The sequence below is a fragment of the Lontra canadensis genome, unplaced genomic scaffold, assembly GCF_010015895.1.
Source record: "Lontra canadensis isolate GAN:19392208 unplaced genomic scaffold, GSC_riverotter_1.0 scaffold528, whole genome shotgun sequence".
NCBI classification, from domain to species: domain Eukaryota; kingdom Metazoa; phylum Chordata; class Mammalia; order Carnivora; family Mustelidae; genus Lontra; species Lontra canadensis.
The window spans coordinates 1-24,175 of NW_022631518.1; positions in this window are offsets into that span (position 1 = coordinate 1).

Genomic DNA, 24,175 nt, shown 5'->3' on the forward strand with positions numbered 1-24,175 from the left:
GAAAGAAAGAAAGAAAGAAAGAAAGAAAGAAAGAAAGAAAGAAAGAAAGAAGGAAAGAAAGAAATTGTAGAGGGTGGAGGTGGTACTGATACTGAGATAATGTTGAAGATGATCATGGCAAAAACGATGGGGAAGACCCAGAGAAAGGGGAGTGTGGTCATGATGCTGAGCATGCCCTTGTGGCCAGGTGACTATCTGACTTAGACTGAGATCAGAAATGTGAAAACTGGGGGCATCTGTCTGGCTCTGTCAGAGGAGCGTGCACCTCTCAATCTTGGGTCATGAGTTTGAGCTCCACGTTGGGTGTTGAGCTTAAAAAAACATAGCCAAAAACAAACCAAGAGTCCAGAAATGGAAAAACAATGCGTTGTGAAGGAGGCAGTGGTGGCACCAGTGATGGTAAAAGCAAGGAACCCGAGAAGGGGACAGTGAAGGTAAATGTGCATAGGTGAAGAGCCCAGATTTTGGGGCTAGACATTCTGGTTTGAAATTCCAGTTCTACCCCTTATAACTAAGCTTAACTACTTCACCTCTCCGCCTCCCATCTGTAAAATGGAGGTTGTACTAGTACCTGCCTCATGGGCTTGTGGGAGACACATGTAAAGGGTCTGCTCATGGGAAACACTGGGGAAGGGCGAGTGATGTAGGTGTACACGCGGGTTACAGCTGTGTCTGCAACAGTGAGGGCCAGAAAGCATGGAAGGCAGTGGTGGAAGAATCAGGAGACCATGGTCGGGCTCTGTCCTTACTCTATGTGTCTCCCCACTCCCCTCAAGGCCCTTAGGCCTTGGTTCCCTTGGTTCCCTTGTGAGTGAAAGGATAATTGAAGTGAGTAATATTCACACTTGAGAAGTCCCCTTGAGCAGTAAAGCTCTGCATGTGTGACCAATGCATGGCCCTGTGGGAACAGCCAGGCCCAGACAAGACCATGCAGGTCTGTAAGTCCAGGTGTGGACTCATCAAGCATTCTTGTACCAGGGGTCAAACAGAGGAAGAGGCTCAACGGGTTGGACCAGCCTCCTTCTAGAGCTAATGGAAAGGTGGGAGGGGAGCTCCTGCCTAAGGGAGGGGGGCCCCAGTTGCCTCTCACTCCAAGGCAGCTGCCAGGCCCCAGAGAGCAGCCCTGATGGGCCTAGCTGCAAATTTCAGTAATACTGTGACCCTGGCTATGGGGGCCTCTGCTGAGCACAAGTAGGATTTCATAACAGAACCAGTCTTTCCCAGTTCTCCCCCTTGTTCACATTCTCCACCAGTCTCTTCCTCCCCCCAGGGCTAGAGGACAGAAGTGGGAAGCAAAGTTCATTTATGCACTGTGCCTAATTAAATCTTTACAGACTCCTCTTGTTTGGACCTTGCCTAAGAAGGTCAGAGCCCATTAATGTCTCCAGAACCAACAGGTGGTTCTCAGAGGCTGCAGGGGGAGGCGGCAGGAAGTTCTCCATCATTCCTGTCCCAGAAGGTGTCCCCCCTTCAGGCTCATGTGCCCCTGAAAATCAGGGGTAGGGGAGTGGTCTTGGCCTTCAGTGTCTAGGAGCTCTCATCAGTCCCTCTCCTCTCCTCCTGACAAGGTGCTGTGGGCTTCCCACCATTAGCAACTGCTGAAGCAAGGAGAAGAGTCCTGCTGTGTCCTGGGTTCCAGTCCTGAAACTATTACTCACACGTGGTCTATGGGCCTGGCATGATCGTGTCCAGGAACTAAGGGATGCCTGGTTCGGTCTGCCCTCTGGCTTACCCCTCGGCTTAGATCCCAGTCCACCTCAGCTCTATGTCTGTGTTTGGTTGGTGCCTAGAAGACGTAATACATATATTAGCCATCTAGGTATTGATCTCTTACTGTGTGCCAGGCTTTATGCTAGATGTTCTATATACGTCACATCACTAAATCCTTATTTATAGATGAAGAAACACACTCAGAGAGGTCAGGTCACTTGTTCAAGGTCACACAGTTAGAAAGCATCGGAGTCTAGATTCATAGACCTCCCTGATGCCAGAAGCTATGCCCTTACCCCCCAAGTTCTGCACAATCCCCCTGGAGGGACAGGACCTCTCCTGACACTCAGAAGGAGGTGTGCTGACGACAGTATAAAGAGCCAAGGCGTCACCTCAGATCTACATGTCCACCCATGAGCATGTCCACTACTGTCCGGGGAGCCTCCCAGGAAAGCTGGAGCAGAGCCCAGGGCTGCCTAGACAGCTCAAGGAAGCTGCCAAGTCTCTGCTGAGTCAGCAGGCACCCATCCACAGGCCCCCACCTGTGAATGAGAATTCCCCCAGTCCCTCTCCCCAGCTTCTGCCCCCTCCATCAAAATGACCCCCTAACACCTCTCTTCCCTGTACCTCTCCTACCTCTAGAATGTTCCCTATGGCACCCACCTCCCAGTCTCCCTTCCTCCTGAAGCCCCAGACATGTAGGGTTTGACTGGTCCAGACTGCAGATCTCCCAGTTGGGCTTTTCGTTCCGGTCACAGCTTCAGGTGCCTGTCTGCATCTTGCCTGTACCTCTCTAAATCAGAGGAAGACCTGAGTCTCCTCGCTGCTCCTTGGGACCCCCCCCCCCTGCTCACCAGCTGTACAATGCAGTCAGGGGGAGGGTGGACTGGCAGAAACCAGCTTCTTTCTGAGGATGGAAAACAGAACTATAGGAAATTAACAGGCTGAGAAATGTCTGCTTGGCTCCGCGTTTGTTTTGCGCCCTCAGTCTTTCTCTGTACAGCTCCCTCCTCCTGCCCCTGCCACCTTCGTCCTGCTCCCCCTGCCCCCACCACTTCATTTGGGTGCCTGGAGCTGAAGGTTGTGCAGCTGGGGCTTTACAGGAAGGTGCATTTTGGGAGGTGTGTGTGTGTGTGTGTCCATGTGTGTGTTTAGAGATGGCAGACCTGCCCCCCCTTTCGAGGCAGCTTAGCCAGAAACGCCAGCGGCAGAGACAATTGTGCGGGTGGGGATGCTGAGCCCAGAGCCTGCGGAGCCCGTGGGCAAGCAGAGAAGCACCACACAAGAAATTGATTCCATTAAAAAGTAATCTTAAATTTAATAAAAGTTATGATTTGATTATAGCCACAGAACCTACAGGCAAGAGGGAAGGGGGGGTGGATTCTAGTGATGGATAAACAGAAAGGGAAAAAAAAAAACAAGAAGGGAGGGGGAGGGGAGGAGAGAGAGATGCTTAGGTTTTGGATGGATGAGAGGATGGAAAGACCTGGGGGTGGGGAATGAGACCATTTTCTATCCCTCAGATGGAAGAAAAAAGCCTGTGGCTGGTTTCCAAAGAGGAAACAGAGTGAGGAGTGAGTGAAGAGATTCAGGAAGCTCTGGGGAATAGAGCGGTTGGTTGGAGGCAGCTGGGGCATGGAGGCAAGGCTGGGAGAAGGGTATATGCAGGAGGCATGGCCCTGAGGCCTGGGAATGTAGGTGAGAAACGCAAAGCTTACAACTCAGCAGGCAGACAGGCAGTCCTGGGGTTAGATTCCAAGCCAGCCTCTTCCCAGCAGCACAACTTAACATGTCAGACCCTCAGTTTCTTCATCTGCTAAATGGAGCTGTGGAGATAGCATCCACCTCACAAGGCAGTTGTGAGGATTACTGAAATCACGCAGGCGCAATATCTGGCATCTCCTCAGAGCCCAGTAAGGGTCAGTCTTCATGCTTTCCCTCCCCTGCCAGGGCCATCACCTCCACACTGTCCCCACCCATTTATCTATAAGCACTGGTCAATCCTACTCCCTTTTTTGTTTTTTTTTAAGTTTTTTTTTTTTCTGTCATCTCCACACCCACCATGGGGCTCAAACTCATGACCCCGAGATTGAGCATCACATGCTCTTCCAACTGAGTGAGCCAGCCTCACCCCCGCCAAGCTATTCTTTTTTTTTTTTTAATTCTTTTTGCAGTGGTGGGGACTGAGTGGGCTTCATCTCCTATGTCAGTGTGGGGAGATTGTTCTCCTGGACAGAATCTAATGCTTTGTCCTTTGCCCATCTCTCTAGAACATGCCTAGTGCATGGACAAAGCAGGGAAGCCACATGCTCTACAACCTATTTCCATTATGGACTAAGGGACCACCTGAAAGACACATCTCCCTGACTAATCCCTGATCCCTCACCACTCAGCCAGGATCATGCTTAGGCAGAGAGCTGCAACTCTCTGGCCCCCTTGGGTGAGACTGCTCCGGCCCAGCCCTCAGCCACTATAATCAGCTCCTATAATGCACAACATTTAGCTTTTCGTGCAAGCCTCCCATTAGTTCCTTCCAAAGAGCCCGGGCCCTGTCTCCCAGCCTGGCTGAGGGAGCTGGGGGCCTGCAGGGTCGGCACCAGCATCTGTGAGTGGGGCCTGGGCAGGAAGCCAGGACATCACTGTGAAATGCTAAGTGAGGAGAGAGCCAGAGATCCCAGCACTCCCAGAGTCCAGGAACTGAAAACCAGGAAATAGTCACGGTAACAGGAGCCTCCAGGGGACACAAGAAATCATTCTGGGAATAATGGGACCAGTTCTGCTCAGTCATCTTCTCCCCTCCCAAGCTGTTTTTCACAAAGTAGCTCCATCTGAATTCTCTCTCACCCTTTGGCATGTTAAAGACACCTGCTGGTTGGAGAAGTTGAGGAAGGTAGGACTGGTAATATCAGCATCTCCATTTTACTGATGAAGAAATTTCAGAAAGGGTAAGCCATTTCCCCTAGACCACACAGCTTGTGATAGATGGATCTGGATCTGAAAACCATGTGTTCAGACTCTAGTTACAGAGCTCGTTCTTTTTTTATTTTTTAATATTTTATTTATTTATTTGACAGAGAAAGAGATCACAAGTAGGCAGAGAGGCAGGCAGAGAAGGGGAGGAAGCAGGCTCCCCGCTGAGCAGAGAGCCCTATGTGGGACTCCATCCCAGGACCCTGGGATCATGACCTGAGCCGAAGGCAGAGGCCCAACCCACTGAGCCACCCAGGCGCCCCTACAGAGCTCGTTCTTACCAGGCCCCCACAGCCAAAACCAAGACACATCACTCATCGTGACTACATCCCCTGGAGCCCTCTTCATGGTTGCTGTCACCAGGCTGCTCACCTCCACCGCTTTTGCCAAAGTCACCACTGCGGTCGCTGTGGCAGTGGTCTCTGGGCTCACACACTCATTGTCTTCCAGGAAGGGTGGCCCAGTCCTGGATTCTATAGCCCATGTAGTCTCCAGAAAGAAGAGCCCATGGCCCTGAAAACTCAGGGGAGGGTGCCTCGAGAGAGCAGAGCACAGGGACCTGTAGCCAGGGGTGCTGAGATTGCCGGCGTCTGACTGGGACTCTGGACACAATCTGGCCATGACCTCCAACGGATGGCTACCCCTGCCAGCTTTGCAGACCCCTTCATGGAACCACCCTTTTCCTGAACCAAGACAGATGGGCCACCTTCTGGGCCAAGGTCTCCAGCAGGACAGCACTGCAGCTTTCCACGAGCATGCACAGGGACTCTCAGAGACAGAGATCACGTGCTCCATGAGTCCTTGTTCTGTTCTCTGTGCACACGGCAAGCCAGCCCCTCCCTACAATAACATCCAGCCAGCTCACTCTTGTTCTTGAGGAGGATTTTCCTCCTGCTCCTCAGTAGAGACAGAACCTGGAAGGCAGTGGTTGGGGTGAAGGGATCATTTAGTGAAAGATCCTCCAGCAGATGGCCCCCAGGCTGTGTGCTCAAAAGCCAATCTTTATGCTCTACTTGAACCGGTTCCTAGCTCCAAGTGTTGCCTGGGTGACCTTTAGAAGAAGCCACCATGGAGTCCTGACTTCTGTGTGACATTCACTAATAAATCACCTTCTTAGCCTCTCCCCAGAGCCGGTCACCCATGATGAATGATGTAGGGGTGTCTGTGCAGGGAAAGGGCACTAATGTTGCCCAACATCTTACTGTACACCCCACCCATGCTAGAGGCTTGACCTAGAGGAAGCCATTTGATCCTTGCAACAGCCTCGGGAGCCAGCTCTTATAGTATCCCACTTTGCAGTTAAGGAAACAGCAGCTCAGATAGGTTAAGTGATTTATCCAAGGTCACACAGGAAGATGGCAGAGCCAAGGTTTGAACCTGAATATGTCTGATTTGAAAGCCCATGCTCTTTCCACCCCAGTCACCTCCGATCTCTGCTTCAGCCCCAGGAAGGGCTCCTTCACAGGAAAAAGTTCTCCACTCCAACTTGGCAGTATCTTTCAGAGTGAAAAACTCATATATACACGTTGAGCCAATAATTTCTCTCCTAGGATGAATCCTCAAGAAACACTCATATAGGGGTGCCTGGGTGGCTCAGTCATTAAGCGTCTGCCTTCGGATCATGTCATGGTCCCAGGGTCCTGGGATGGAGCCCGAATCAGGCTCCCTGCTCAACGGGGAGCCTGCTTCTCCCTCTCCCACTCCCCCTGCTTATGTTCCCTCTAACTCTCCCTGTTAAATAAATAAATAAAATCTAAAAAAAAAAGAAAGAAAGAAACACTCATATTTGTGCACAAGGTATATTAGGGGTTCACTGCACAAAATTCATTGGCTATTTAGATTAGATATGCAAAAATGCAAAACAGGGGCACCTGTTTGGCTCTGTTGGAGGAGGAGACAGTTCTTGATCTTGGGGTTTTGAGTTTGAGCCCCACATTGGGTGTAGAGATTACTTAAACTTAAAAAAGTAATTTAAAAAATAAAATAAATTTTTTAAGATTGTATTTTATTTATTTGCCAGAGAGAGAGAGAGAGAGAGAGAGAGCGTGTGCGCACACACAAGAAGGGGGAGCAGCAGGCAGAGGGAGAATCAGGCTCCACAGGAAGCCTAATGTGAGACTTGTCCCAGGACCCTGAGATCATGACCTGAGCCAAAGGCAGATGCTTAACAGAGTGAGCCACCCAAGCGTCCCTAAAAAATAAAATCTTAAAAAAATCCAAAACAACCTAAATGTCCATCAGTAAGGGAGTAGATAAATAAACAGAATGACCATGAAGCTGTAAGAAAGGACAAGGCTGTCCTTAACTGAACAGATAGAGAAATCTCTCTTAAAAAAAATAGAGATAAGAGAGGGGAAACACAGTATTTGAATTCTGTATATATTTATGCACATTGTATTGTATATACACACATATATTACATATATGTATCTTGTTTGTGTAGTTCTTTCTTCTTAAGGCATTGACTGCTTCCCAGCAAGGGGACGTGGGAAAAGGTGGGGAAATGTGAAGAGCTAAGTAACTCCCAAGCACCAGGAATCAGACCCTCCACCCTCTCCATCTTTTTTTAAACCCGTGTCCCCTCTCTCACCCCAGAGAGTTCCCAGCCCAGACATCAGTGTGCCTTTGACAAGATAAGAGAGTTTTGCATCTGTGCAGGGCATGGCTTCCTCCTCCTCCCATCCCCTCCCCACCTGGCACTGTCTGCAAGCAGGTGCAGACTAGGCCCCAGATCATTCCTTGGGTTGTAACCAGTAGGGTTTCCACACATCTTGCCACTCACGGGTGAGGAGGAAGGCCGGAGTCATCTGGGGTTGTGCTGGAGTTGTGCACCCTGGACCATGTACAGGTCAAGCTTGTGACTTTGTTCCTCTTTTCTCTCTTGTTTATCACAAAGTTTAGTCTTCTGTAAATTAGATGAAATCTGGGGACATCTGATAAGGAAGACGTTGGGAAGATGCTGAGCGCATGTGATAAGCAGGGATTGGCTGAATGTTTTCATTTGTCTTTAAATATCTGTCCTGGAATGAGGTTTATATCATAAGAGCTATAAGAGATATCCGTGGCAACTGGGCGCTGACTGTCAAGATAAACTCCACCTGACCGTGCCTTCCTCCCCACACCATGTGAACCCACACCCCATGTAGGCTGGGGGTAGATGGACTTCTGTCATGACACAGATAACGTATATAATGGGACAAAAGTTTTCACCCCACCTCAGATTGGCCCACATGGAGAATCAAATTCGGCTGTGTTTTCCCTCCGGTAAATTCTGGTATCTTGCTTCACCATTGCACATAGGTTCCATGATCCTGATGCAACAGCCCCCACCTCCCACACATATAACCTTGCTCTCCCATCATACTTGGTCCTCATTCCTGCAGTTGTCTCTCCAATTCTCTTTGTTTCTCTAAGCTGACTTAGAGTCTCTTGGATAAAAATCCAACTCAAACTGGATTGAGCTTTTTTTTTAAGGATTTTATTTATTATTTATTTGACAGACAGAGACCACAAATAGGCAGAGAAGCAGGCAGAGAGAGAGGAAGGGAAGCAGGCTCACTGCCGAGCAGAGAGCCCGATGTGGGGCTCAATCCCAGGACCCTGGGATCATGACCTGAGCCGAAGGCAGAGGTTTTAACCCACTGGGCCAACCAGGCTCCCCAGGCTTGAGCTTTTTTGCACACATAACTGAAAAGCCCGGAGGTAGACTTCAGACATAGTTGGATCCAGGCACTTGGTCATTGTCTCTCTCAAACTCTCTCCAACTACCAGGTCTATTCTCCTTTGTGTTAGATTTACACTCTGGTAGCTTTTCTTCAAGTGTTTTTGTTTTGTTTTAAGATTTATTTATTTATTTTGAGAGAGAGAGAGAAAGAGAGCACATGCATGAGCAAGGAGAGGGGCAGAGGGAGAGAGAGAATCTCAATCAGACTTCCCACTGAGCAAGGAGCCCCAGGTGGGGCTTGATCTCACCACCCTGAGGTCATGACCTGAGCCAAAACTAAGAGTCAGATGCTGAACTGACTGAGCCACCCAGGTGCCGCATTTATTCCCCAAATGTTTTAAGCAGCTCCAAGCTTAAACCTACCAATATGGCAAGCCCCACAGAAAGTATACCTTTTCCAGTAGTTCACTGTCGATCATCCTGGATCAATTTTTACTGACTCATTGGCCCAAAGATTTTTTTTTTTAAGACTTTATTTATTTATTTGACAGACAGAGATCACAAGTAGGCAGAGAGGCAGGCAGGGAGAGAGAGAGGAGGAAGCAGGCTCCCCGCTGAGCAGAGAGCCTGATGCGGGACTCGATCCCAGGACCCTGAGATCATGACCTGAGCCGAAAGCAGAGGCTTTACCCACTGAGCTACCCAGGCATCATTGGCCCAAAGATTAAAGGCACAGATGGGCCAGCTCCCACCCTGCAGCCCACCCTGAGATCTTGGCTGGTCAGGTAAAGTCAGCCCTTCCTAAACCACATGGACAGAGATAGGAAAGGGGTGGTTCTCTAGGGAAAATATGGGCAAGCTTAGCAGCAGAAGGAAGATGGCAGAGCGGGATGGCAAATCAACATGACACTGACTTAGAGAAAGGCTTCACTTCTCTCATTCTTAGTTGTCTCTCTGGAAAAACTGGGTATGGTGTCCAGATCGATTCTCTGCTCTTGGACCTCTCACAGCCTGGTTTCTTTTCATGGCCTTGGACAGGTGATCTGGGTTAAAGAAGCCCTCAGATCTTTCTATGTCATCACCATTCTCACCCTTCCCTTCCCCATTTCTGCTCCCAGTAGAGATTCTGTGCACAGACAAGGCAGGGACAGAGGGAAGAGAGAGGAAGAGAAGGGAAGAGCAATAGGGAGAGAGGCAAGAGCTCAAGAGCTAACTTCCAAGGCTGTGCTTGTGCTAGGCACCTCAGCCCCCCTTCCTCCTCCCTGCCCACATCCCCCAGCCTGTGAGTGGTGTGTCATGGCTAGCTGGGCCAGCACCCTGGCCGGGCTGGGCTCCAAGCCCCCACTGCTTTGTCAGGGTATCATTATCCCCATTCTGCAGCCTTCGTCACCTGGAGGTTCTTTCTTCTCCTTTGGCCTACACACCAAACCTGCACTCAGGTGCCTCTGTGTTTGTCTCCTGCCTGGCTTCTCTGAATTGCCACTTCAGAGCCCTCTCCACTGCTGCATGGTCGGTGCCTTTGCCCCATTGGGTACCATCCCTGCTCCAAGCCCATTTTCCCTCCTCTTGTCTCTTTCTGCTTTGCTACTCTTTGACTAGAGAGAGAGACCTAAGACCTCCACTCCAGGGAGCCTCCTTGTCCTCCCTGGGAGAGCAATGGTGGAGAAACCAGAGGCCAGAGGAGGCAAAACCTGGCTTCTGGGCACATCCAGTCAACTGGTCACCCAGTGAGAAGTGAGCCTTCACCCAGCATCAAGACCGTTATATCCATTGCCTTCACAGCTTCAGATAGCTGCTCTCTTACTGGTTATCCTCTATGGAGGACCCACTTTCCCTGGGTCCCTCATCCTCATCTAACTGTACGACTTTTACCCGGGGTTTAAGAGACAGTGAGGGCCCTGAGTGAGCTTTGCCTCCAGTTCACTGTGGAAACCATGGACAATTCTCTTGCCCTCTGGCCTCCTTAGCTGCTCCACAGTGAAGAGGTTGAAACTCGATCAGGGAAGTAAATTCTGGCACACTTGCCACCCTTTCTAATGCAGTGCCCATGGCAGACATTGCTAATCAATAGTAGCACTCTCTTCTCAGGACACACTGTAGGCAGCTGCTGCTCATCATTCAGCATTAACTCGTGACTTGAAACTCCTTTGCCACTCTGGACTGGTTGATCTCTAAGGGCCCGTCCAACACTGACAGTCAAGGATGCTTTTGGCCTGGTTGAATCGATATCACTCCTCATTTCCCATTTCTGCCTCCAGCTCATTCTTTTGATCATCCCCATTCCTCTCTCTCTCTCCCTTCTTGCCTCATTTCTAAGTTCCTGCTGCTGAGTCCATGTAAACCCTAGATGATGTCCGGGTCTCCAAGGTTCTGTTTACTGTCACTCAATTTCAGGCTTCTTGAAAGTTACATTTTCCAAGCAGTCACACTTACACATGTTGGGCAGCTCCGTGGCCTTGGCTCCAGGGAGGGAGGCAGTGATAGAGACACCGGAGACAGTCAAAGGAGGAGTGGGAATGACGTGACCAGAGAAATATTAAGAAAGAGATTAAGGGTGGGCAGACAGAGGCGCTAGAGTTAAAGTTTTGTGTCAAGACCATACTGGTAGGAATGGGGAGGGGCAGTTTGAATGGAATTAATCCTGGACCCCTAGGGTCACAGTGGGAGGGAGGATCAGGTAGCCTCTAAAAGAAAAGGTCAAATGGGGCATATAAATTAGTAGTTGAGCTGACAAACATTAAGTTGGGCCCAGGGATTCTCTGCTGGGGATGAGCTTTCAAGAATTGTGATAATGACATGGACTTTAGGTGGGTGCTTCCTGCACATAAAAGTATCCACTAGTTATTGATCAAAAGAGTTTGGTACAAGACTGAGTGCTGGCCAGCAGCCAATTAGTGGCTTAAAGCAAAGCCTCACCTAAGTGACAGGACATGTCTAGTCCATCAGAACTGCTTGGAGCAGTTTTAGAATTTCAGGAAGTGCTGCCAATGTAATCTGAAGAGCATATGAACACACACAAGGCCATTCACCCAGGAGCAGAGTGACCACAAGAAAACCACGTATCTGCAGACCTGGGTTCAACTCATTTGGCCAGTAATCATGAGGCTTTGGCCTCAGTCTTCTCGAAAAATCCATAAAATGAGGATGAGCAGCATCTAAGCCAAATGTTAGATACGAATGTGTGTTGGGATGCCTGGCTGGGCTCAGTCAGAGACACGTGCAGCTTTTGATCTCAGGGTCATGAGTTCAAGCCCCATGTTGGTTGTAGATATTACATAAATAAATAAACTTAAAAAAAATGAATGTGTATGAAGTGCTTAGCACGGTGTCAGGCCTGTGACTGATCATGAACGGTAGCTGGTAAGTCGGTGATGTTATAGCGTCATTATCCTGGATAATGACACACCTAAAGGGTCCCATGAGTGACCCCCGTAGTTCACTCACTCTATATATGCCGGGTATTGGCCTGTTGACCTGTGTTACCCACTTTACTGGTGTGATTCTCCCAGGCACGCCATCTAATTCTCCTGTGACAGATAAATCTTGTCTGAACCAAAAAGGCTGCAATTCAAAATGCCTGCTCTTGGGTGGGGATTACAAATGGTGTCCAGAGAGCTGGACAGCTCCCCTCTGCCCAAGAGGAAGGGCTGACTGTTCCCAACATGTAAAAGCCAGGTGTGGGGAATCACACTGGGGCTGGGTAGCAGGCCGCGGGGAAGGGCCCCAAGATGCTAACAAGGGGGACAGCTTTTCCAAGTCACTCTTTGTCTCCTTCACAGTTGTGCTGTGGGCGTCCCAGTCCAGGCTGCCAACCTGCTCAGCACCCAGTCCCTCACAAAATGAAATGGAGGCAGACAGTTTCTGCTGTTGCCCAAGCGGCTGCCCCAGGAGTCAGCCTGGATGGGGTGAGTAAGGGCCCACCAGCGACGAGCCTGCAGTGGGAATGCCGGGCACTGAGATCCCAGGATGAAGCTGATGGGGCCACAGAGCCCCAGATCCCCGAAGCTGGCCTCTGCCCCTTTGCTGAGGCTTGAACTGAAGGTGGCAGGAATGGAATGAGCCAGGAATCATCTAACCCTCTGTGTCTGGGTCTGTCTCTGCCCCGGGGGAAAGGATGTCCAGACTAGATGGGAAGAAAGCCTGACCTCCCAGCAGGCCTCTACCCCCAGGATGAGAGTGGTGCCCACTGTGCCTTGAGACCACAGTCACCTTGAAAATGCCCCTTCAGCAGGCACCATACCCACAGGCAAAAAGGAAAAGCTAGGGAGTCACCCAGAGTCACCCATTCATGAGTTCACGTACCAGCTTTGCCAAGAACTAGTGTGACCTAAGGCTAGGGCCAGCTTTGTGAGCAACCTGTGCCTCAGTTTCCTCACCTACAAGTTAAGGATGATAAAAATGGGCTCCTGACAGGATTAAGTGAGAATGATGTATGTATACTATTTGGCCCAGGTCTGGCACATAGCAAGGGCTTGAAAAATGTTAGCTATTATTCTTCTAATTGTTACCATTGTTCATGAGGTCCCAAGATGTACTGTTGTCAAGCACTTACACAAATTCCTGCTGGGAAGTTCATAAGGCCCAGGGTGGAAGTGGATCTTAGCCAATCCGGCATGATTTGGTTCTGATCCTTTTGCCACCCTGAGGAAGTGGCTGGGGCCAGCCACAGAGGGGCTGGAATATCCCTGTAGGACCCTGGCCTATGACCCAGGGATATCTTCTGAACACCTGATCATCCAGCTGGGAAGGAGAAAAGGATCTCTCTCGGATGATCCTGCTCCTGACGCCCTTGGCTTCTGTCCTGGCCAGGGTCCAGGAGGCAGAGGGATGAAGAATAGATGTCTCTGAACCGTGTTGCCCAGAGTGGCTGTCTGCCTACTCCTGGGAAGCAGAGCAGGGAAGAGGGCCCAAACCTGCTGGAATTTCCCTGGACTTCAGTCCTGACAGGACATCAGGGCTGGCCTTGACGGGAGATAGCCCACCGCTTCTCCAAGCAATGGCTGAGAAAGGAGGAGGGGTGCACTCGCTTACAATTTCAGACAGGGGAAGCCAAGAGGAGCCTCCTCTGCCTTCTTTCTCTTCAGGAACAGACTGGGTTCCTGTGTTTACCTGAGGGGGTAGCTGGTGGCTGTGTCTGGGTATTTCTCTGTACACAGGTCCTTCCTTCTCCCACAGGGGTGGAGGCCAAGGCTGGACTGTATATTTCCGGAGTTGCCTGCTTGAATCCCAAGCTTTTATTTTTAGAATCTTCTGACACACATTCGGGGGGGGGGTGCTGGGGGCCCAGAGCCAGGATGGGGGAAGAAGTTCAGGGGTCTGAATATAGTTGACTGTGGGAGCAAAGCCGAGTTAGGCACTGAGGGGAATCTGTGAGATGGTGGGGGAAATGAGGTGAGTCAGTAGGGGGATCCCATTCTCCCAATGCCCCAGAGTCAGGAGCAGAGTCTTTACTGGCTGGGCAAGGGAGGGCCGGCTTGTGGAGGGGGACGGGTCAAGGGTCACTCAACGGCATGTAGCTGGATCCCCAGGGAGGCTGAGGAGCCTGGGAAAGAGCTGAGAAAGTGGCTCCCCTCCCCCTCCCCAGACCTTTGGGACTAGGAGAGCAGCTTCCTGCACGGACTACTCCTCAGGCCCCCAGGCTAGGGCTGGGGCTGAGGAAGGGCTGGGGACAGTTTAACCCTTCTGGTGCTGGTATTCTGGAAAGCCAAGAGCAACAGATGTGCATACATCTTCTTACACACAAGGCCCAAATGCTGTGTCCCTGCTGTCCTGCTCAGTACAGCTCATCCCAGAGTCCTGACCCCAAAGCTCCAGACTGCCTGATGTGGCCAGAATCCAGCAGATTCTCTTCTCCCTGAGCACAGACAGAGAGAAATGGGGGCACCTCCCCTACCCAGGGATGGTTGGCACAGCATCTGCTCCCTCACTAGTGGGTGGTGGGTGGATGCCAGACAACTCAGAGCATATAAGGTTAGTAAGTCCCCATCCTGCAATGAATGGGAGGCCCCGGGACCAGAGAGGAAGCTTCAAGTCAGGAGATCTGCTGTGTCCGCCTGTTTCTGTGTGACCTTGGATAGTCACTTAACCCTCTTGGGCTTCAGAAGCAACCTCTAAAAACCAGGAGGAAATCAGACCAGATTGGTCTTTCATTCATGGAGTCCCCTGACCCGGGCAGTCCCCAGAGTCCCCAGACACCCGGAACTTCAGGGCCTTCCTCTCCACCTGCTCCTTGAAGGCAGGAAGGCTTTTGCTTTCTCCAGCCCTGAATAGGCCTGCCCAGCATGGTGCCCTGCAGACTCTTCCAACTGGCTGTGACAAACAAGTAAATAGAGGAGGGACCCACCCTTCTTAGGGATTTTTTCCATTGTCTCCTCAAGAACATTAGACTAGGAGTCAGAAAAACCTGACCTGGGTTCAAATTCAGACTTACCAGCTGTGAGGGCAGGAGCCCCTCAAAGACTCAAGCTCATTTATCTGTAAAATAGGGGCCGGAAGTAAAACATTGACCTTGTGGACTTGTCAGGGTAAACCCAAAGAGCCTTTGTAAATTCTTTTTTTTTTTTTTTTTTTAAGATTTTATTTATTTTTTTGACAGAGAGAGGTGGGGGGAGAGTACAAGCAGAGGGAGGGGCAGAGGGAGAGGGAGAAGCAGGCTCCCCGCTGAGCAGGGAACCCAATGTGGGACTCAGTCCCAGGACTCTGGGACCATGACTGAGCCAAAAGCAGTCACCCAACCAACTGAGCCATCCAGGCACCCTGTAAATTCTAAAGTGATACACAAAAGCAAGAAGTATTGTTATCAGTCATACTGTTGTTAACCCTAGACCTGCTTCCAAGGTACTATAAGGGATGGTGGTTTTAAGCCTGAAAGATTCTGATAGGTAGGTTTCTTAACCTCTCTAAGCCTCAGTTTTCCCATCTGCAAAATGGGGATTATAATAGTACTTACAGCAATGGGTTGTGTTGTGAGTGTCTCTGAGAGAGTACACGTAAATGGTTTGCAGAGTCTCTGGCACATGGCAAACTCCATAAACAGTGGCTACTACTGGGGCACCTGGCTGGCTCAGTGGAGTGTGTGACTCTTGATCTCAGGATCATGAGTTTAAGCCCCACACTGGGTTTAGAGATTACTTAAACATAAAATCTTTAAAATAAAACCGGTGGCTACTATTATTTTCACCTGCCCTCCTCATTAATTCTCCCAGCTGCCTCAACCCCGGCCTCCCATCTGGAGGAAGTGGTTGTTTCACCCTTACCTTCAGTGCATGACTACGGATAGTGGATGAGCTGCCTTCCTTGTGCTCCTTAGAGGAGGCTGAGCAGGGGTGAGCATTGGTGAGGAGAGGCCAGAGGATGAGGGCAGTGTGTGTGAGGAGGGGAGGAATGGGGTTTGGAGACTGTCCCAGCACCCCACCAGCAACCCAGGATTGAGGCCACTCTGCCTGCCAGGCTGGGTGGCAGCGACGTTGGGAGCTGCTTATCAGGTTAGAGCGGAGCCGCTGTCTCTGGCTGTCTCTACACATTACCCAACCCATCCGTCCCGCTCTCCTGAGTGGCCCTGCCTGCCCCCAGCTCTGCCTTCACTAACTAGTTAATTGGATCTTGGCTAACCTAGTTATGGGCCAAGTCAGCCCAGCTCCTCTGCCTCCAGAAGCACCGGTGGGGGCAGGGCAGAGCGGCTGTGCCTGTGTCTGTGTCTCCAAGCCTGGAGCCCTTGTGTGAAGCCTGCCAGGATCCCCTGGGTCCCCAGAGACTGGATCTGGGTGCCTGAGGGGAGCCCAGAGTGCCCCCACCTGCTGCGAGTGGTGGAGTGGTGGAGAGCGACAGCAACTGAGTCACACCACCCTGTTCCAGAGCTCAGCTCTGCCACTCATAGAATCTGTATGACTTTCAGGTGGCTGAGCCTCAGCATCCTCCTCCCTAAATTATATTATAAAATAATTAAATATACCACCAAGGGGGCTTGTGAAGATGAAGAGAAACAGAACATCCACTTTGGTGCCTGGCACCGAGTAGGCCTTGTGTGAGTGATCGCTGGGATCACTATTGTCCTCAGTGAGAGGCACAGTGGGCTCCAGCCACTTCCCCCATCCTGGCGGGAGGTGGTGGGGGTGGGAGGGATCTCAGACTGGGGGCGGGAGAAGCCTTCATTCACAGTTGCTTGCAGGTGTTTCCTCTGAGGCGAGACTCCAATCTCCTCAATTGTTCCTTATGCAAATGTTATGCTAATAACACGTCAGCACACCCCTGGGCCCAGCTTGGGGAAGGTGAAGGGTGGGTGTGATTCCCCAGGTTTTACTTTGGCCCAGTCTGTCCTCTTCCTCCCCCAAAGAGGATCAAATGCTGGTCCTCTGACAACACTAGTCCTCAGGGCATTGAAAGAGAGGGAGAGAGGGAGAGAGAAAGACCCTGATGGTAAGAGAAACAAAGAAAGGCCCCAGTCTTGGTAGGAGACGGACAGCCTCATCATCACCATAATCATCAACATCAAAAAGGCCTTTGGAAACGTCAGATTCTTCCCCGCCCTGTGCGGACTACTCTACAATTACTGAGGCCCAGCTTCAGGCCCTGGGGAGCTGGGGGGTGGGTATGAGGGGGAGTTAGAGGAGGACGGGGAGAGCTAGGGTCTGCTAAGAGACAAGTGGCCATTCTCTTATTGTCCTTGAGGGCAGGGGCCTCCCTAGAGCCTCCCCCAGCGCCCCAGCTTCTGACAGAGGGAAACCATAAATAAGAAAGTGATCCCTCCAAGGGATTCTGGTCCTGCTCCCCTTTCACTTTCTTACCAGCTGTGTGGCTTCACCTTTTTGTCTGATTTCCCCAGCTCTAAGACAGCCATCCTAATCCCTGCTTCTCCAGGTTCTTGAAAGAACTCAATGAGATCCCGAGATCCCACAGGCCTCAGTGAAAGAGGAACCTCACTGAGGACTCTCAACCAGAGTCATTGCCAAGGACAAGCCAGTACCCATCCCTGCTCCGTGGGCCACATTTGGGCCGTCAAACAAAATGGGTCCCACCTTCCACCTGGCAACAGCAGGTGTGGTCAGTTTTCTGAACCAAGGTAAGGAATAACATCAAATGATGTGTGCCCTCCCCTCCTGGGTGGGTTTCAGATCGGAGTCGCCCCTGAACATTTAACCTGCCCTCGGAGTTAATGTTGGACAAGATTTACAGTTGAACTTTTGTCTTCTGATGCTGTCCCCTGGATGGTATAAAAATAGAGACGGAAGGCCATGTGCAAAGATGACCCTGTACACACAGCTACGGCAGCAGGCAAGGGGTGCTGATGAAGCCAATGTGGAACCAGCATCTTCCTGATGGGGAAACCCCTGTAACTACTGCCCTTGTTTTGCTGACACGTCTAGACCTGTAGGCGGCTCTACCATGACCCTCCAGTTCCTGTAGAGAGAGGAACTCCTCCGGCACTTGGAGTCCACTCAAGGGCAGACCCTGCCCTCAAGACATAATAGGTGCTCAATAAATACAAATTAGATGGATGGGGCGACAGCCACGAGGATGCTGCAGAAGAAATACCAAATTGTGCAAGCAGCAGGCCACTGTAATTAGACCAAGGAGGATAGTCGGTTATTAATATGAGACACGCGGCAGGGCTAACAGCCACCGAGGGTGGCTGTAATGAAGAAAGAATCACCTCTGCGCCCTCAGGGCCCTCCCTTCATGACAGCCTCCAGAAGAGAGCTGAGAAGGGCTGATCAGCACCAAGTGCCCTCACGGCCCCAGGATATCCACCTGCTTTCGTGGTGGTGCTGGAGATGGTCTCTGTCTTGGTGTCCCCCTTGCTGAGGGCCCCTGCCACTCCCATTCCTGCCTCCTTCCTGGGAACAACCCCCTCCCCAAGCCCTTTATCTCCAGCTCCATTAAGATGCCTATCTGTATGGAGCCCAATTAGAGCTTTTTATACCCAAGCCTTATCTCCTCCACAGGGTTCTAAACTCCCTGGGGACAGGAGTTATCCTGTCCCCATTGCTGGGTCCCCAGTGGTGGAAGCCAGCACCCTCCCACCCCTTCTGCAACAAGGAGAAGAAGAAGGAGTTAGAGAAAAGGGAGAGAAAGACATTGAGGGAGGTGGAGGGCAGGCTAGCTCAAAGAGGGAGGGAAAGGGGAGAAGCATGGAGAAGCCAGCCATGTCTGTTCTCTGGATCGAGGTACATGAGCCTAGCCCTGCTTTTGCTGTGGATGGTCTTCTTGGAAAGATAAGGAGGCCACACAAAGAGCCCTGCCCCTTGTCCTCTGGCCCTGTTGCTGCTGGCACCACTGGCTCCCATGTACCTGGCCTGGACCTGCCCTCTCTGTCCTCTCAGTCCAGGTCCCCTCGCTCCCCAGCTTCCCCTGGCAACCTGCCTCTGAGGAGGTGCTCCTGGGTGCCATCCAGCGGGAGGGGACCTGGCAGGAACACTGCCAAGCCAGGGAGCATGGCCAGGAAGGAGTCCACGAGGCAGATGCCGCCCCTCTCCTGCTGCCTTGATTAGAGAAATTGAGATGTTAATAATATTCTGAGATGCAAGGTGCTAATTAAAGTTAATTACTGTTTCCTTGTGAAGTAACCTCTCCTCGTGTTTACCAGGAGCAAGGCTGCCAGCCGCTCCCCTGGCTTGTGCCAATCACTATGCCCGCTGCTCGGTGTCCCCACACCCTCCCAGGTGCCCTCAGCTGCCCCAGCTCAGGCCAGGCAGGCACCACAGTCTGAGGTCCCCGGGTCCTGCCTCTTGGCACCGTACCAGAACTGCCCTGCTGCGGAGCATGGGATCATGTGACAGGAATGTCCCGTGGAGCCTGGGGACAAGACCAGTGGCCTCAGTCTGGCACCCCTGTCCCCCACTCTTCCCTTCCTGCAGAATCTTGCCCTGTCTCTTTCCAGCTCCTGGACCTGGAGCAGTTTACTTCACCTCTTAGAATCTCAGTTTTCTTATCCATAAATGGGGCTGGTAATCCCTCATAGAGTTGCTGTGAGGATCACATAAGACTCCATCTATAAAAATGCTCACCGTAGCCACAGAGCTGGAATTTAATAAGCTCTCAATTAAGGTTAACTGTGATTATTGTTGTCTTTGCTAATAATCATCTCCCTCCCAAATCCCTCTTCTGTGCCGTCTAGCTTCCGGACTGGGATGGGTCAGTTGAGTGTACAGATGTCCTCTGCTGTCCCTCTGCACTGGGACTGCGCCCCAGGCACACACTTGGGAGCACACCCACTCCCACTGTGGAGGGCCTCCCTCTCTCCAGCCCTAGCACATCTTTTTCTCTTGGCTCCATCCCTGGTCTCACTCAGCCTCACCCAGGTAAGTAGAGAAGAGAGGAAGCTGAGAGGCCTCTCTCAGAAATAGAGTTCTGCAAAGCCCAGAAGTGTGTGTGTGTGTCTCCACTCTTGAGTTCCAGGCTGCACAGGGCTTTGGGAGAGAGGCCACCCTCTTGGGATCCAAGTCAGGTTGCCATGACAACCACTGCAGGTGTGCACCTCCAATCTCCTCCACTCGCCCTGGAACACACAGCCACTCTGGCCAGTTTTGAGGGAGACACTATCATTCTGATGGAAGTTTCCTGCTACCACCACTATCCCTTGCTTGCCTTCTCACGAAGCCCCTGGGCTGGGGAGAGGGCCATGGAACCAGGCAGAGCCCTGGGAAAGAATTCCTCTTTCATTGCCAGCTTCTTGTGGGGACTTAAAGCTCATGAATGAATTTTGCTGCCACCTTTGGTTTGGGAAGACAGAGGATTCTGAAGGGGGCTCCCTGGGTATAACACGGGTTATCAAAGGGTTAAGGCCTCTCTGCTGGCTCTGTGTACCCTGCCCCCATTCAGGAGTATCCCAGGCTCAGGTCTCTGTGGGAAGCACTGGCCAGCCCACCCTGGGGCATTTCCTGTTTATGGGCCTAGAAGGGTATGGCAGGGGGAACTGAGGCTAGGCGTCCAGGCCAGATTTGGGGGTAGGGCGGGTCAGAAGGATAGTGATGGCACCAGCAGGCCCTGGGAAACTGCCGGGCTCAGCTGTTCTGGTTTTTCTACACTCCACCCATTCTAGCCCCAGACCCAAATTCCAAGCATCACCTTGTTGAGAGCACACCCTGTCCTTGGCTCCCTATTCCAAGCCTTATCTCCTCCTGTCCCACAGTCCCTGCCTCTGGCCCCTCTGTGAGCCTGGATGCCTTCCCCCAAATCCCATGCACCTTGGCTCTAACTCATCTACCTTCATTCCAAGCTTCCCTCCTCACACCCACCTTTCTCCCTCCATCCCGCCCCATCGCCCCATCTCCCTCTCATCCCCCATCCCACCTACTCCCCACACCTCCTCCCCGCTCCCTGCTGCTCAGTGCTTGCAGTCTCTATCCCTAATCACCTGTGGCCCACCCGCCCACCTTCTGGGCCCCTTTCCATGCTGTTGCTACAGAATCCCCAACCAGATTTCCTCTCATTCATTCATTAATTCATTCAGCAAACGTTTTGAGCGGTGACAAATAAGTTAAACAAGATTCTTGCCCCTGCAAGCTTTTATTCTAATGGAAGAGACAGAAATTGAACACATAAACAAATAAATGATGATAGACTGGGATAAGGTCAAGGAAAGGAACGAAGGTGGAGCTGGGGAGCCGTAACAGAGACTCCAAGGGCACCTTCTAATCTCCTACTTAGATATGGAGTCAGGAGAAGTGTCAGAGAGAGTGGGGAACAGGGGCCACCTGGAGGCAGGGATTCGGCAGAGGCAGTCTCCCAGCCCATCTGTAAGCAGTGGACACAGAAGCCAGGAGACCCTGCTGCTATCCGCCCATTCCCACTGGCTCTCATAGATATCTTCTTCCTCTGCCAACCTCCTCAGACCTCCTCCCGGCCACCATCGCCACCCCCCCTCTACCCCTGCTGGCATGCCACCAGCTCTTTCCAACTCCTGGGTCTTCCTGATCACACTGAGGAGGTGAGGGGCAAGGACTCTCATCCTTGGGGGAATCTAAAGGGGAAACTGCATGGACAAGAAAAGCATGACCATGTCACAATACAGCCTCAAACTTGCAAAAACTGCTACAGCTGTAAGAAGTGAAATTTGCATGGGCTGAGGGGGTTTGGCGAGATCACAACCAGGAAAGCATTCATCGGGGGCGATTTTCTGTGGGTGCAGCACTTTGAGGGTTGGAGCATGTGCAGAGGGCGCTGGGCATGTGGAAGAGCTCCAAGCCACGTGGAGGGGCAAGCACATTCACAAACACAGCTCAGGGACTTTGCCCTTTTGCTGCAGCCCCATGAAATATTTAGGTTTCTGGACATGGCTCATCCCTTATTGTGTCCCTCAGCAAGTACATTTCCCCTACATCATTTATGGCTGTCCACTTTCCTCCTCCTGGAATACTGAGAGGAAAGGAGGCCAGACCCCAGACTGGAGGAGGGTCTGTCCTAACCCTGTGGCCAGGTGGCAGGATCTAAGCCTGCCTTCTCACCGCCCCCATTCCCCACCCTGTGTAGCCTTGGGAGCAGGCCAGGAGGGTGAGTCTAGGAACTGAGAGGTCATTTTGAGCCTGAAAGCCTGGGGAAGCAGAATAAGGTGGGAGTGAGGAAGATGCAGATGTCCTGGCTCCAGAAGGGAGAGGAAAGGAGTCTGGGAGTGATGAGAAAAGCAGCACTTAGTATTTATTGTGCTAAGCTGGTTACATGCACCTTCGCCTTAAACCCACACTACAAATTTAGGATTTATTATCCCCATTTCATAGGTGGAGAAACTGATGCTCAGAGAGGTTAAGTACCTTGTCTAAGGCAGCCCAAACAGTCCAGCTCCAGAAGCCAAGCTCCACATACTTCAAGAAGGTCTCACCTTAGCTAGGGGTGGGAAGAGAGGGTATGTGGGGTGTGTGTGTGTGTGTGTGTGTGTGTGTGAGAGAGAGAGAGAGAGAGAGAGAGAGGAGAGGCATGTCGGGCAGTGTCTGTTCCATTCCCTCTTACTCCCAGAAGATGAGGCTGCTGTCAGTATAATCCCCTCTCCCCGCTCCCCTCCCACTGATTCAGCCCCAGCCAGAATTCCTAAATACTTTACCTGTTTATTAGACAAATATTGTTGGCCAGAGATTGGGAGACCTTGATGAAAGGGGACAAGGAAGGTGAGGAAATAAAGACGGGGAGCCAGAGGGAGAAAGAGGTAGAGCAAGAGATAGGGCTGAGCAGAAAGCAGGGGCATTTGAGAGAAGACTGGGGACAGAGGGCCAGGATGGACACTGACCCACAGCCTGGACAGTTAGACCACAGCCCATCCACTGGATGGTAAGGGTATGGGTGGAAGGTCACAGAAAGAACTCCTGCTTCCCACCCCCCACTCCCAGCTCCCACCCTTCTCCACCTACCCTTCCCCCTTCACACCCCAGCTTCTCCTTCCCCTCCCCCACTGTCTTCTCCGGAACAATTCTAATTAGACTAAGTGACTAAGAGGCGGTTTCAGCCTGAACAGCCAATTAGGCCGGGAAGAAGGGAAAGGAGCTCCCCCAAGTCTCCCACCTCCATCCTACCCCCTCATCTGTCTTTTACCCAGACCAAATACTCTTGGCCCAAGACTCCAGACTGTCACTCAAATTTCCCTGATTCTGCTCCTCCCTCATTGCCCACTGTGTCCGCATTACCTGTGTCCAGATAGCCCCTGGCCCATTCTCTAGTCCCCACCTTGAGCCCCTCCATCCTCAGGCTTGAGTCTGTTCAAGCCTCTCTCGCAGGGTTTGCAAGGAAAGAGTGGGGTCCTCCTTGGGAGGCTGTCTTTCTGAGTCTCTTTATTTCTGATGTTTCTCCTCTGTCTCTCCCTCTCTCTTCTCTTCCTCTGGCACTTATTTCTAACATCCATGGACCAGGCCTACTGGTTGCCATGGAGATGCAGTGTGCAGCTGGATGGTGAGTGTGTGAGGAGCTGTGTACGCTCTGCAGCACTGGGAGGAGGGGTGGGGGGGCCTGTGTGTGAAACGCATCCATGTGCAAGAAATCTTTCTTCCAGGTTGTCCTAAAGGGAAACCCAGGCCAAAGGGGAGACTCCAAAAGGCCCCAAGGATCCTGAAACACTGGGCCATATTCATCAGGGACACATCCTCTCCCTCAGCCCCTGCAGGGTCAGATACTAAACTCTGTTCAGTCCAGGCTCTGGACTGGCAGATTCTGGAGGGACCCCAACCTGCCCCTCCCATCCAAGGAAAGGACTGGGAACCCCGGGAAAGGAGCAGGGGTGGGCAGACAGGCCTTTCCTATACAGAACAGCTGGAGTGCAGATTAAGCTGTGCAGATGGACATTCTGATGAGGCCAACAACCCCCCAACACCACGGCAGGCCCTGGGTTGATGGGGAAGGTTGGCCCAACAAACTGGATAATCCCCTCCTTTTTTATTTACCTTACCCTATATTTGTCCAGAAGGGTGGGAGAGGTAAGAGACCTAGTTCCTGCCCTCAGTAAGTTTACCATCTCGTAGGAATGAGGCTAACTCCTTTCTTGTCTCCCATCCCAAGGCCTCAGCAGCCCCACTTTCCTGAACCTGGAATGCTCTGTTCTGAGCTCTACATCTTCAGGTGTCATCAGAGAAGCTGCCCAGGCCGCAGTGAGTAAGGCAGCCCCTTCCTTTCCCCCACCTCCAGTCATCCTCCTTCATGTCCCACTGTTGTTTCCTTCATGGCACTTTAACACAATCTGTAATTATCTCATTTGTTTGTTTGTTTATTGTCTGTCTTCTCTACTGGAATGGAAGTTCCAAGAGCCAATAGGGATCATGCCTGTCTAATTCGGGGCTGCAAGGCCAGCACCTGGCACAGGGCCTACCACATAGTAGGTGTGAAACGTGGGTTCAGTCAAAGAAAGGACACGTTGTT